We start from the raw sequence: 16212 nt of genomic DNA, 5'->3' as shown, positions 1-16212 counted from the left end.
TCATTTCCCCCTTTAAATGTAAAAGAACATTTATAAACAATATTTTGGGAACATGGGCGCAGTTTTTTCTCACCAAACTGCTTTTTGTTGAATGGGGGCGCTGTTAATCATATCTTTTATGGGGTAACCTGTGTGCCAGGGTCATCTCAGTTGGCAGTTGAGCGAAGTAATTTTTTGAGGTTGTTCACAGGAACTTTTCTGGAGGTCGTGGTCTATCATACCAAATAGGGATAGATGCAATCCATAGGGTCTGGTCGTCTGTGAAAACAAAAGAAGACCCTCTCCAAAGCATCATATCCTTAGACCCAAATTTTGAAATCGTAATACCCTTATATTTATTTTGGTTTAGCTTGGCAGCCCATGTAATAAAATGTCTTTTTGTATTTAGCTCCTTTACAGTCAAAAATTTTAAAGAAAACACAATGTATATAATCTAGACTCTCTGTGAATTTTTCATTTTTATGTGGCTTATTTTTTTTTATTTCTTTTAATCTTTTAACTATGTGTACTCTGTCTCTTTAAAGACTTTATCTTTTTTTTTAAATCATTAACTTTATTTTTTATATTTTTTTTAAGCCTACATACATTTATCCAACAGTGTGGTCTTTTATGTCTGAATCTGTTTTATTGTGAATCTGTAACATTTTTTACTATCCAGGAGCATTTTTAAAATGTTAAGCAGTTCTTAAAAACTTAAGTTGCACCATGTATAAGTAATACGGTACCGCCTGTGTCCTGCCCAGTCTAAACTTAACTGTGCTGTTATCACAGTAATTATGGTAGTTCCTGTCTGAGGTCAGCACAGTTTAGCGTGGTGCAGCCACTCTTGCCTCAGATCTACTTGGTACCCCTGAGCCATACAGTTCCAGGCATACAGCAAGTCCACATTGGTGTCGCAGTCAGCAGTTTACATCTGAGACTGAGCTTGCAGCACAGAAACTCTTTTTATCCAAGTTACAGCAAAATCTGACATGCAGAGCACTGCGCAGTCTGAAAACAATGGCAGGAATCCACCATGCTCTTCCGCCTGCCTAAGTCCGATTGATTCTAAGTCCTGCCTGGGCAGACAGGAGCGCTGAGCCATCAACAAGGTCTCAGAGCACTCTCCTTTCGATCCCAAGTGGGAACACAAACATCCAGTCCCATAAAATCCATTGAAATGCTTTAAAGCCAGAGTTTGCATTGGCGGCACAGTCCTAAGAAGCCGCGCTTTAAAATGACACAGCGTTTTTTTTTGCTGCTGCTGCCGAATTAGAAAATCTCTTTACAGCACGCCACCAACAAACAGCAAAAATCTGTATTAAACTCTCTCTCCCTTATTTTTAAGCCTTTTTAGGTTTTTAAGTGGATTTAGCCCCATGTTGGGCGCCACTCTGTTGAAATAAGAGTGGCGGAGCTGCGTCCCCAGCACCCGGCCGCCCACACGGCTAGCTTTATACCCGAAATAATTACACAGAAACTGTATTCTTTTAATCACTGCCTGACCCATTAGTTCCAACCTCTTGGCTAGCTCTTACATATTGATCTAACCCATTTCTATTATTCTGTGTAGTCCACAAGCTGGCTTACCAGGAATGATCTTAACCTGCATCTGCCTGGAGTTGGAGAACCATGGCGACTCACTGACTCAGCTTCTTTCTCCCAGCATCCTGTTCTGTTTTCTCCGCCTACCTAAGGGTTGGCCTATGAAATGGGCCTAGGCAGTTTCTTTATTAATAAGAAATCATTCCCACATCAAGGTTTTTTAAGTTTAACATAATAAAATTTCATACAAAAAGGATATCAAGAAAGAATTATAGTTACAATATTTATATCTACTTTATCTTTTATCATTACTAAGGAAAACTATAACTATAAATTTGTCTACTCCTTCAAAGACTTCAGAAGGATATATTACCTAAGTAAATAGGAAGTACATTATAAACAACTTCCAAAACTCTAGAAATGACAGAGACATCTTGCTGCCTGTACAGTCACTCAAAATTCTTCTGTACTGTTAGGGCATCCATCTTCAGCCTACAGGCCCATTGTGTCTGTCAGACTTTTCCATGAAGCAGGAAATTTGAAAGATTGTTCTGCCATATTGGCAGTTTGTCAGTAACTTTCTTCTGTTCTCTGTAGAATGTCTTGCAAACTCTTTCATGAAACAGGAACCCTGAAGGATGGTCTCACCTTTAGGAAAATTCATCAGTCATTTCTCTGCAAGTTCTGCATGTCTTATTAATCAAGCAGTCCAGGCAAGAACAGCTTCTTGCCCAAATGAATAACCAACTCCATGTAGAGCCTCTTTGGTGCCTATCTTTTTCTTGAAGTAATTGGTGCTGCCAGGTGCAGATGTGTCTCATTGTCATGAAATGTCCGAAGTCCTTAAACATTTTAAATGCCGTATTCGGAAGGTCCCTGAAAGATTTGAAGAATATCTATCTAAATTAAACATATCTCTACATGTACTGAGAAAACCTAACATGACTACAAACTTGACTATTATAGATTATTATCTATTAACCTATATATCTTAATTATACATTACATTCTTAATTGAGCTGCACAAACACAGTACCTTAATCAAGATCAGAAATACATATACACAGTATAACAAAATTGATTTTAAATTTGTATCAATAAACCAAGATCCATACCAATGAAAATCCCCCTTTAAATGTAAATAATATTTAGAGAATTTGGGTGTACCTTTTTCCATATTGCTTCCTGCTGTTTACTAGTTGAAATAATTTTTTGAGTGGTGTTCAAGGTGACCTTTTAGGGGATCTTGGTCCATCAAACCAAATTAATCTGGAATTAATCCACAGTTTCTCATCTTCTGTGGAAACAACAAAAGAACCTCTTTAAAAAGCAGCATATCCTTAGATCCATGTTTTGAATCAAGATACCTTTAAAGTATATATGTTGGCTTAGTTTAGCAGCCCATACAATGAATTGTCTTTCTGTATTCAGCTCCTTCTCAGTCAAAAAATTCAAAGAAAACACAATAATATACATAATCCAGATTATCTATGAATTTTCCATTTTTTTCCTGTGGCTTATTCTTTTTTGCTTCTTTTAATCTATGATTTTATGTACACTGTATCTTTAAAGACTTTGTTTTATTTGTTTCTTGCCACTTAGCCCTAAAATAATCACACAGAAACCATATTATTTAAATCACTGCTTGGTCAATTAGCTCTAACTTCTTATTGGCTAACTCTTACATATTATTTCAACCCATTTCCATTATTCTTTGTATCACCATGTGGCAGTGGCTTACCAGGTAATGTTAGCAGCATCTGTCTCTGGTGGCAGCTCCATAGCTTCTCCCTGACTTTGCCTCCTTTTTCCCAGAATTCATTTAGTTTTCCCTATATCTCTGCTATAGGCCTAAAGCAGTTCCTTTATTAACCAATGATATTCACAGCATACAGAGGGGAATTCCACATCATCAAAGTCAAAATTAGAAGTTAGAAATAACTTAAACAAACCCATTATAAATAATCAGGTTGAAGGTACAATCAAAAGTCATCCCATAAACAAAATCACAGGACCAGATAGATTCACAGTTGAAATCTATTAAGCTTTCAAGAAAATCCCAGGTCATCTTAATTTGTTCCACCATAGAGAAAGGAAAGAGACACTACCAAATTCATTCTAAAAAGCCAACATTATCCCGATACATAAATGAGATTAACACTCAAAATATGAAAGGCAAGGACAGAACAGTTTCTTGCTTAACATAGATGCAAACCTTCTCCACAAAACGCTTACAAAGTGAATTCAGGAACACATTAAGAAAACCATACATTATTATCAAATGGGCTTCAACAGGGATGTACGAGCTTGGACTAACATACAGAAACCAATACATTTAAAATAGCACAACCCAGACTAATAGTAGAAATCACATGATCACCCCAACAGAAACAGAAAAAACACCTGACAAATTTCAACATGAGCTCATGATAAAAGTCCTGCAAACATTAGGAATAGATAGAGCATACCTCAAAATAACGTAAGTTGTTTATAACAAGCCTATAGAGAGATGGCACCATACTAAACACAAGTAAACATAATTTCCTTATATTCATGAATGAGATAGTTGCTGTTTGTGCCCTTTCTTATTCAGTACAATCCTCATGACTTAGCTCTAACAATTAGACAGGAGAAAGACATAATGTGACAATGATAGAAAGGAATAAATCAAACAATAATTTCTACAATTAAATGATAATATGATTCTATACTTAGAAGATCCTTATACAACTACTAGTAAATGCTGAGATCTAATAAAGAGCTTCATTAAGTTTCAGAATAAAAAAATCAATTAAAAAACTAGGGAGTGGGTCTTTGTTATAGTGAATCCTCTAAGCATATTTTACGAGAATTATTTTTCTCTTATTTGCCCCACCACCACCACTAGAATCAAGAAAAAATTTTCTTTGGATCATGATCATCATCATAGGATTCTATTATGTATTGAATGTATCATCAAAGTTCTTGTGTTTTAGATGTGTTACAGATGAGTTGAGAGTTTTTTAAGTCCTGAAAGTTCCACGCTCATGAATGGATCAATGAGCTCATTGGAGTGGGTTCTTTTTTTTTTTAAATTTCCAACCAATATGCACTATCTTTATTCATATTCTGAAGTGTTCCAAATCTTAATATTTTTTTAATTTATTTATTTATTAAGTATTTCTGCCTCCTCCCTGCCACCGCCTCCATTTCCCTCCCTCTCCCCCGATCAAGTCCCCCTTCCTCATCAGCAAGAAGAGCAATCAGGGTTCCCTGACCTGTGGGAAGTCCAAGGACCGCCCACCTCCATCCAGGTCTAGTAAGGTGAGCATTCAAACTGCCCAGGCTCCCCCAAAGCCAGTACTTGCAGTAGGATCAAAAACCCATTGCCATTGGTTCTTATTGCCAAATGAGTTTCTCTGAAAGGAAGGTTAGCCCCTAGTTACTCATAGTTCCTCTTCTGACATCATATGACATCCATTAGCAAGAATGCCCACAGTAGATGTGGACTTTCAATCTCCAGGGTGGTGGATTGAACACATTTATGTTCATTTCAAATTTCTCATGCTTAGGAATTTGGTTATAGTGCAGCACTAGAATAAAACAGACTTACATACCTAAAAACCACAGATACAGAGGCTGTTCTAACTGTGCAAACACCCATGAAAATCTCATTTACCATCAAGACTTTACTCACCCTACAGATTTCACTGGTCATAAGGAAATGGACAACACATGTTCATGGCTTCACTGGACTCTTTCCCAGCAAAATAAAAGAATGTCTGGTCCATACTTCATGGGTATACCTGCATTTAAGAGTATATTATTGTTTTTCCTGTAAGTTTATTTTCTGATGGATCCAAAAAACCAACACCAAACCAAAACAAAACAAACCAACCCTGCATTCTGTAAACAAAATTAACTATTGTTTAAATTACTGGGTTTTGGAATATTATCATGCAAATTTGTTAACACATTATCTGCAGTTGTTTCACAGTACGGCATCAGAGTTCAGTGATCAAAACAGAGATTATATGGCTTGCAAAGCATGAAATATTTAATATGTCAAAATTATTGGAAGATTTTAGCTTGATTTTTATTCTGCCATGAACAATATAGCAGACGTCTCTAAGGCTCTATTTTCCATTTTTTACACTTGTCTGATTATATTTCTAACAAACTGTTAGAACTGAAGTTTCTAGTTCAGAAAACATGCAAATGTCTTTCTATAGAATTCTTGAGGAGCCTAGGCAGTTTGGATGCTCACCTTACTAGAAATGGATGGAGGTGGGGGTTCCTTGGACTTCCCACAGGTCAGGGAACCCTGATTGCTCTTTGGGCTGAGGAGGGAGGGGGACTTGATTGGTGGAGGGAGAGGGAAATGGGAGGCGGTGGCGGGGAAAAGACAGAAATCTTTAATAAATAAATAAAAAAGAAGATGTGAGCCCTGTACCGCTGCTCCAGCCACCGACCTCCATGCTCTTGCGGATCAAGATGTGAGCTCTGCACCGCTGCTCCAGCCGCCGACCTCTTGCTTTCCATCATGATCTCTAACCCTCTGTAACCAAATCCAATTAAAATTTTTCTTTCACACTCACAAAAAAAAAAAAAATTCTTGAAACTGTTTACACTGTAAAGGAAGAGGTAATTAAACATTATTTTGCTTCAAGTTTTTAAAACATTAAGACAAGAAAATATGACAGAATTTTTGACATCAGTTGTGGAGAAATGCTGAAATCCCCGGTAAGAGGTTTTTTTTTTTTTTTTTTTTTGCGTATGCCTGCCATGTTGAATGTGCCTTTGTTATCAAGGCATGATTCTGGTCAAAGACACTATAGCTACTGTCATGACTGACTGAAGGCAAATTGGGCTTGAGGGAAGTGGTAGCAAGGGCCAGAGGCTAGTTCTAACTATGTGGGAGAATACAGCAGTGTCAGGACCAGTACCACCTGGAAGGCATGCATAGTGCCCAAGGTAGGAGAACCCTCTAACCACTAATATTTGGAGGAGGCAGCAAACCTCCTTATCCAAGTCAGGAATACTAAGTATAGTCACTTACCACTTTACACTGCTCAACTCATTCAGATGCACCCTAGGGAGAGCTCACACACAAAAGGGAAGTTCTTGCCATAAACCAAGTGCATCTTCCAAGGCAGAATGAACTACTGGGAAAGCATTCCATGAGAGCAGAAGTCTACAGTTTACCTACATTCTGTTAACCAAACCCTATAAGATGTGTGTTAATTACTAAAAATATCAGTGCTGTGTCTGGCAGCAGATCAACAGTTGACCCCGCATTGCACATTGTGACAATTCCCTACAATAAAGATACCCTAAGAATGAGACTTGTTGAAAGAAGGCTGCTTGTTGGTTCCTGGCAGCTTAGTCCCAAAATAATCACACAGAAACTGTATTAATTAAATCACTGCTTGGCCCATTAGTTTTAGCTTCTTATTGACTAACTCTTACATACTAATTTAACCCATTCCTATTAATCTGTTTATAGCCACTTGGCTATGGCTTTCTAGCTAAAGTTCTGGTGTCTGTCTCTGGCAGAGCTACATAGCTTCTCTCTTAACTCTGCCTCCTTTCTCCCAGCATTCAGTTTAGTTTTCCCTGCCTAGCTAAATTCTCCCCTGCTATAGGTCCAAAGCAATTTCTTCATTCATTAATGATAATCACAGCATATATAAAGAAATACCACATCAGAGACTTAGCAAGTCTAGTGAGGAATGAGTTTCAAAATTGAGGCGATTAAAATTTGATTGAAGATCATTTAACTATAGCTATTCACTAGAAACACTGTGCAATATTCATTGGTCAGTGTCTGTTCATCTTAGAGAAAGTCATATAGTCCATAAGCCTTTATTTTGATAGCCAATTTTGAGGTACGGTGTGTGCAATGAGTCTGTGTTTATAATAAATATTTATTTTCTTTTATAGTGAAATATAAAGGAAATCATCACTGTATTTAGAAAATTAATTAAATTTTTTTAAAAATTTAATTTTAAAATTGAAAGAACATGCTCTAAAAATTGGTACAGATAATCTTGTATATAGCAAGGCATATATTGCCTTTCATTTAGTAATCTGTGGATGGAAATACCAGTGTTTTATCCTCCATTTTTGCAGGTTCAAAAGCACAGTAGGCCTAGCCTAAACACCATCAGTATTTTAGTTGTCTTCAAACCTGTTTTTAAAAATGACTGATCTGGTAAGACTATGTTGAACATGTTTTTAAATTTTATTCCTTTACTAATCACTATTTTCCAGTAATTAACATCGGTGTCATCCTTAAGGTGACAATATGGGGACCAAGATTAATTAATCTTCCCCAAGGATATCTTATGATAAAACAGAACCTTGTTTTGTTTATTCCTTGAGTTCCTTTTTAGAATATTTATTTTCTAAGACCTTAAAGAAGATGTTCCAAAAACTAATGGGATTTTTAGGAGCCTACAGCACTCTAAAATTATCTTAAATTGAATTTTATAAGATGCTAAGATTTTGTTATCACTGTTCCAAAAAAAAAGAAGAAATCATAAAGAAAGAGGTTCTTTAGAAAGGTACAGAATCTGTCTTATTTCTGTGGTGATTTCTCAGAAGTTTTAATGAAATAGAATCGCAATTCTTCTTTGAACAATAAAAGACTAGATCATAGAAAATAAGATTACATCTGATTCTAGCATAAAGCAGGTTTGATCCTGATGAGATAACATACTGTGAGAAAATATCCAGGCCAGACACAATAATTGTACACCAGAGTTTAGATAAGTTCTCCACCTGGAGAATTTGAATAACAATATAATAATTCTCATATAGACCAAAGAAAGCTGAAAACCCTGTAACCAATAAGAAAAGGAGGAACCACATCACCTGTTTAGAATTAAATCTTCAAGGTTTTGAGGTTGTGTTGAAAATTTTCTGGCAAAAAGTAATCAAAAACCTTCACTCAGGGCATGATTTTGTGCATAAAATAGAGTCCAGATTGAAACCATTGAGTTTTTCTTCCCATTTATTTTACTCACATGAGTAGGAAATGGGAATGGGTTTCTTAACTTATATTCTGATTTTTAACCAATAATTGTTAAAGCACTTTTTCCGTGGAGCCAAAGAGAGTTTTTGTTGCAGAACTAATTCTTCTTGAAATAGTACTCAATCACCAAGCATCATTTAGACACCAACTTATTGCATTTGTTAGATCAATGAATTACTAAAACTTTAGTCACATTATTCCCTCTTTGTCTACTACTTTGGGTTGTCATTATAGACCTGATGGCAAAATTTCTCTCAATTGGAAAAGGAGCCACAACAAAACAAACAAACAAACAAACAAAACAAAACACTACAATTAACTCCTATACTTTCATAGTGCATTATTATCTTGACTAACCACTATAATCTTCCTGATGGCATTTGTTTTTTTAATTCCTACAAGGGTATTTCTAACTATCTAATACTCTTATATACTGATACTTAGACACTTCTTTTGCTAAAAATAATGATTGCTTAAGTGGGTCTACAAGGTGACTGAATGGGGAGTGAAAGATTGGTATATCTGTCTTCATTTTGTATCTGTTTTCTTTACTTTTGGTCAGATTTCTGCAAGATTCTACATAGGAATATTCATTTACTTCCAAACCAGCTGTCTCTCTGATTGAGCTCATCACTGTTAAAGGAAAGAGTATAGAGATAGATCATTGCCTAAAATCTAAAGTTAGCATGTATTCCATGAACAGCAAAAGCCTCTCAGGATAGGGCGCACCCTGCCTAAGAAGAATTATCAGTGAGGAAAAAAATAAAGGAAGGTCTCACCTCAAAGTGGATAAGAAATAGTTTATTCTGGAATTAAATATGAGTGAACATGACTTTGGAACATAAATCCAGTTTTTCAAAAATCTCCTCCTCTGCTGTGGTAATGGTTTCATAAAATTTCAATAATAGGAACTGAAGAAAAGTATCATAGAAATGTGTTTTCCAAATACATTCTAATAAATATCCAGCTGGGCTCATTACATAAATGCATGGGTATTTTTTAGATGCTAAGTGATGAAATCCTTAATTCAACATGGTATGGCTTTTTGTTTTCTTCCTGGGAACTTCAGTTCACATGACTATTCTATATATTTAATACAGAAGTGAACATTTAAGATCACTATTAAGGAAGAAAGATGTGGGATACACTTTTCAAAAAACTCTGTTTCCTTAATTTTTGCACACTCAGTTCAAAGCTATGAAGCTCATGAGAAAGGGTTGAGAGTGTAGGGTGGGATGCTTCTGGGAAATCTCAGAGTAATCTGAAAAGATGACGCTGAAACAAAAGCAAAACAGATACTCCCACAGCACCTTAGGGAGTAGTGTGTCCATTGTTTTGCCTGCTTTCGTTAGCTGCTAAAGGTTTACTAATCTTTCCTATGACTATGAATGACATAAGCAACAGAATAGTTTTTGTTCAGTTTCTCTAGCCAAGATGCTCTTCAAAAGTCCCAAATGACCACTCAGCATTTAAGACATGAGCATAGCTAATTCTTAGTATGATGTAATTCTGAAATACACACAGTATTTTAAGTATTTAGATTGATTATGTGTTTGAGCAGTATTTAGATTATTTTGTTGATCAAAATACAGTAGAGAAATACAAATCACCAGTTTATTTTTGCTCTTCTCAATGTGACCATTAAAAAAAAATAAATGAATGTAATGTCTAGCATATGCTTAATGTCCATTGTTTTCTATAGCCAATCATGTAATAAGATTTCTACTGTGTTTCTTTCTCTTCATGATTCTAGAAACTGACAAAGAGAAGCTCTTATGGCTATGGGAAGAACATGGCTATGAAAGAAGTAGCAGAAAGTTATAGAAAAGAAATTGTGGAAGCATTAAGATGAGAAAAGTTTTCAATTCTGAATTTCCAGTTCATTTCCTGCTGACTGTGAGAATGTGAAGAAACACCACACCTCAGAGTGCCTCAACTTTTCCATCTCTAAAATGAGACCCTTACACATTCCACTGATTTCTTAAGAGACAATGCACCAAAGTGTTCAGTACACTGCTTGCTTAATAAATGGTATTATTAACAAATTAATTTTTATCTTGAGTTTAACCTGAACTTAGGAAATTTACACTGATCTAACACTGGGAATAATGTCAGAGAAGGCCATTACTAAGTGGCAGGGTATCCTATCTGTGAAAAAATGCACTTACTGGGTTTCTACAAAGAGTTGGGGAGGTAGGTATTTTAATTAATCCTTACACAGGATTCCTACTGAGAAATTATGCAGGTTGGGGCTTTAAAGGGTTTTTTTTTTAATAAAATTTATTTGGTGGATTTAATTGTAACTTTTAATTCTTATGTTAAGATGTTAATTAATGTCACATCAAGTTATTCACAGCATTATTCAGCATAAAAATTATCAAATTATGAGAATACATAACTCTAGGCTTGCCTACTGCAGCTGTCACCTCTCAGTAATTACTTTCCATTTTAATACATGTATCGTGCATTTTAATGTCTCAGATGTTCTAAGTTAGCATAAGCCAATTACAAGTGTTTTGGAGCCTGAGTTTCAGGACATATGGCCCTCTGTTCCTCAAGAGGTAATCAATAATTCCTTCTTTACAACTCTTCTATATTGTTGAGTTTGTTACAAGGTGATATATAAGTGGAGACTGTCCTTTTGCATTCTGGCCATCCAGGGCTGAATAATCACACATAAAATACACTAATTACAATAGTGTTTGGCTAGTGTTTCAGGCTTATAACTAGCTAAGAGTTCTAACTAGATCTTACATCTTAAATTAACCCATTTTTATTATTTTGTATTTTACCACAAGGTTTGTGGTTTATTACTTCTTGCTTTTTGGTGGCTACCTGGTATCTCCCTTATTCTGTCTTCTTTTTCTCTGCATTCAATTTAATTTTCCCATCTACCTATATTCTGCCCTGCCATAGGCCAAAGTAACTCCTTCATTAATCAATGATAATAAAAGATATTCATAGCATACAGAGGAGAATACATCATCTTCCCTTTTTATCTGAATAAAACAGGTTTTAACTTTAACATAGTAAAATTACATGTAACAAAATAAGTATCAAGAAAGAATCACAGTTACAATATTTCTTTGTGAATCTAAACTTTTGTATCTAATTTATCTTTTATCATAACTAAGGTAAACGGTATAACTGTCTGTATTTAATTGTATCAGACACTCAAGAAGGATATAATATTACCTAAGTAAACAGGAAGTGCATTGTAAGCAACTTCCCAAACTCTAGAATTGACAGATACATCTTGCTGCTTGGACAGTCGCCCAAAGTTCTTCCGTAACATTGGATATTTTCATCTTTAGCCTACAAGCCAATAGTATCTGGCAAACTTTTCCACTTAAGCATTAATTTTAAACATTGCTTCACCTATACTGTTAGTTTGCCAGCCACTTCCTTCTGTGACCCACAGAATGAATGGCAGATGCTTTCAAGAAGCAGAAACCCTAAAGGACTGTATCACCTTTTTTTGGGCAAGTTCAACAGTCATTTTTCTGTAGGTCCTGCATGTCCAGTTCATACACCATGACATCAAGCAGTCTTGTGAGAGCTGTTTCTTGCCCAAATGGCTAGCCTTGTTACATTGAAGGCAAATTGCTTGAAGAGTTTCTTCAATGCCCATCAATCTCTCTGAAATAATTAGTGCTTGCAGAAGCAGACATTTCTCACTGTAGAGAACAGTCTAAGTTCTTAAAATATTTTAAATGCCATATTCTGTATGTGTTTGAAGTATTGTAGCTCATCTATCTAGCATAAAATATATCTTTGTTTATCTAGAAAACCCTAACTAATGTAATTGGGTTTGATTATTATAGATAATTATCTATTAGTCTTTATTTCTTAACTATACGTTACATTTTTAAATGAGATGCATAAACACAATACCTTAAAGAAGAGCATATATACATATACACAGTATAAAAAAGGACCTTAAATTTGTAATATACCAAGATCCATATCAATACAAAGTACTCATGTCTATATCACATACCCCTCCAATGCAAAATACTCATCTCTAGTAGATATCGCTATTATTTTATTTTATTTTTTTTTTTTAGAAAATGACAGTAAGGAGGTGGGAGGTTTTTGGACTTCCCACAGGGCAGGGAACCCTGACTGCTCTTCGGGCTGATGAGGGAGGGGGAGTTGATTGGAGGAGGGGGAGGGAAATGGGAGGCGGTGGCGGGGAGGAGGCAGAAATCTTTAATAAATAAACTAATTAATTAATTTAAAAAAAAGAAAATGACAGTAACCATTAACCACTTACAATCAACCCCCCTTTAAATGAAAACAAACATTTATAAACAATCATTTTGAGAATTTGGGCATAGTTTTCTCCAAACAACTTCCTGTTGTTTGTTGGGTGAAGCATTTTTAAGGTTAATAAAAACCTTTGGGGAGGTCTTTTCTATCAAACCTCATTAGCTTAAAAGGAATCCACAGGTCCCTATCCTCTGTGGAAACCAATGCAGAACCTCTTTTCCAAAGTAACATATCTTTAGACTGAAAATTTTAAAGACAAGATACTTTTATGTTGGTTTACCTTAGCAGTTCCCACAATCAAATGTCTCTCTGCAGTCTGAATATCTCTCTGCAGTCAGCTCATTAACATTAAAATCCAAAGAAAACACAATAATACTCATAATCCAGGCTCTCTGTGTATATTCCAACTTTATGTGGCTTATTTTTTTACTCTATTAGTTTTTGATGTTTATTTTTATTGTCTTACTCCTTTAACCCATGACTACACTCTTTAATAGTACTTTTACTCTCTCTTTAAAGACCTTGTTTTATTTTTTTAAAAACTATTTTTTCTATAATTGCAAATACCCATTTTTTATTAAGCCTATATACATATTTTAAACACACTATGATCCATTTAGAGGTTTATTTATGTCTGAATACATCATTATGTGTATCTATAATCCTTTTGATCACTGCTTTAAACTGTTAAGCGGGCATGACTAGGACCAGAGTGGCTGCTTTGACTATTGCTATTAACATGCTCAGTTTTCCAACATGACAGAGGTCTGTTGACTGTCAGTTCTGGGAGCCATGTTAACCCCTCCCCCCCAACTCTGGGAAGGACTTGGTCCATGCCACCACCAAGTAACTTGCAGCACATTGCCTACAAACCCCATTCAAATACTCCCTACCAGGACTTTCCAAAAGAACCAGAGCCATTCACACCACCATCATAAACAGGCAGCTATCTCTTAGAGAGCTACTCAGCTTTTGTTGCTAATGCTGAGACAGGAAGACTTCTCTTAAAGGAGCCAGTTCTTTGCTTGCTGCCATCAGTCAGAGTCTATCTGAAAATATGCAGCTACCAAGAAACTCCAACTGACTCCCATTTTTATGGGTCTAATAACCACCCTTTATAAAAACTTTCTTAGGCTCTATATGGATATTCTTGTCCCACACTGGGTGTCATTTTTAAGTGTAGGCTGTTTCATTTTCTAGCCATCCAGTCACAAAAAATCAGACAGAGCCTACATTAATTACAACACAGTTTCATGAATGTCTCAGGCATATTTCTAGCTAGCTCTTCATCTTAAATTAACCCATTTCCAGTATTTTATATTTTACTACAAGGCTCATGGAGACTCTGCTTTTGCCTCCCAGTCACCAAGACCTGAATAATCACATATTAACTGTATTAATTACAGCACTGTTTGGCCTATTAGCATAGGTTTCTTATTAACTAACTCTTACATCTTAAATTTGCCCATTTTGATTATTTTATATTTTACCACCTGACTTGTGGTTTGTTACCTTATATCTTGTTTCTTGAGTGGCTACAGAGATCTACCTGAGCCTGCCTTCTTTCATCCTTTATCACTGCTTGGATTTCCTGCCTTGCTATATTCTGTGCTAGCATAAACCAATACAGTTTTTTTATTAACCAAAGCCAAAACAAACATATTCACAGCATAAGGAGTGGAATCCTACATCAGTGATGCCACCAGCTAGGTGACTTAAACAACAGGATTTATTGTGTCAACAATCTAAATTTAAACAGAGCTATAGTCAGACATTTTTGCACAACCAGCTCCCGAATAATGACATGGAGACTTTTATTAATTAAAAAAAACATCATTTTGAGTGAGCTAACCCAAACCCAGAAAGACAATTATCACATGTGCTCACTAATAAATGGTTTTTAAACATAAAGCAAAGAAAAGCAGCCCACAAATCACAATCCTAGAGAACCTAGACAACAATAAGGACCCTAAGAGAGATATACATAAATCTAATCTACATGGGTAGTAGAAAAAGACAAGATCTCCTGAGTAAATTGGGATCATGGGGACCTTGGGAGAGGGTTGAAGGGGGGGGGGGATAGAAGGAGGAGAGCAAAAATAAAAATAGAAAAAAAAGAAAGAAAGAAATGTTGACCTTATCTTAGGCTTGTTCCACACTATCTCTTCAAACTTAACCTGTTTATATTAATCTATGTTTTGTTATGTGGCCTATTACTTCTCTTCAATATTTTATGTCCATCTTCCTTCACATCTGGCTGGTAGATCCCTGCCTCAGATTTTTTCCCATGAGTTCCTCTCTCTGCCCAGATGGCCTGCCTATCTTCCTGCCTATCTCTTGATCATTCAGTTCTTCATTAAACCAATCAGGAGATGACTTAGGAAAGTGAGGAAGGGCAAAGACACAGGCTCACACTGTGTATAAAAAGAATATTCCAACACAAACTACTATTTGAGGATGTTCCTCCAATCTAGTTTCTGCAACAAAATGTATATGTTTAACATCTGAGAAGGCAGAAAATAGGGAGAGTGTTTTCCTAATGTGTCACAGTATATGTTAAGTTCCCAACGCTCTAGAAAAAGGTATATATTTACAGCCACCATCTGCTAGAATGGACTTTTAAACTTTAGTTTAGATATCATTTCATTTTTGAAAGCAGTTTCTACATACTAGGAAGACCATAAAGCTGTATGAGGGAGAATTAAATTCTAGATCTTTTACAGACCGAAGTTCTAGTTCTTTATGACTTTCAGAATAATTCTAAGGAATCTCTAGTTTCACTTTATTTCTATATTAAATTAGCTAGAATTGATGATGTTGGAACTATATAATGCCATTTTTGAAAATTAACTAAATTAAGATACATTTTAGCCTCAGTTATTTAAAGTTCAAAAAGCATTTATTAAGGTTTTTATATATAAAACAAGCAAAAATATTCCTTTCTCATTTTATTCAAAATTGCCATATTGAACATGTAAATTTCTCTTGATTGCAAATGTTGAGTACTTTATTTCAGAGCTGACTATCAAGCAGTCTGTGCATTTTGCTTTTTCAGAAGTGAATGTCTGGAAGAAAGAATAAGATTCAAAGATAAATGTCATAATTGCCTCACCCACAAACTAACACAGATCATCATTGGGGAAAGTGTGCCTGGCTGCCAAAATAAACTCAGAAAAGTGGATTTTTAGGAGCTTCTATTCAAAGAGTTTCTATTGTGTCTGGTTGGCTGGGACTAGTGGCATTCAATTCCATTGACTGTCAGGAAGCATATTGACCAGGCATCTTATCATGTGATGACCACTCTTATCTGAATTTACAGAGTGACATCTTCTATTAAGCAGCCTTATAAACAAAACACATTTTCATTTTTTAGCAGATATACCTCACAGATACAGGAGGGT

This window comes from Microtus ochrogaster, chromosome 8 (genome assembly GCF_000317375.1).
Source record: "Microtus ochrogaster isolate Prairie Vole_2 chromosome 8, MicOch1.0, whole genome shotgun sequence".
Classification (NCBI taxonomy): Eukaryota; Metazoa; Chordata; class Mammalia; order Rodentia; family Cricetidae; genus Microtus; species Microtus ochrogaster.
Note: the sequence above shows the minus strand (reverse complement) of the source record.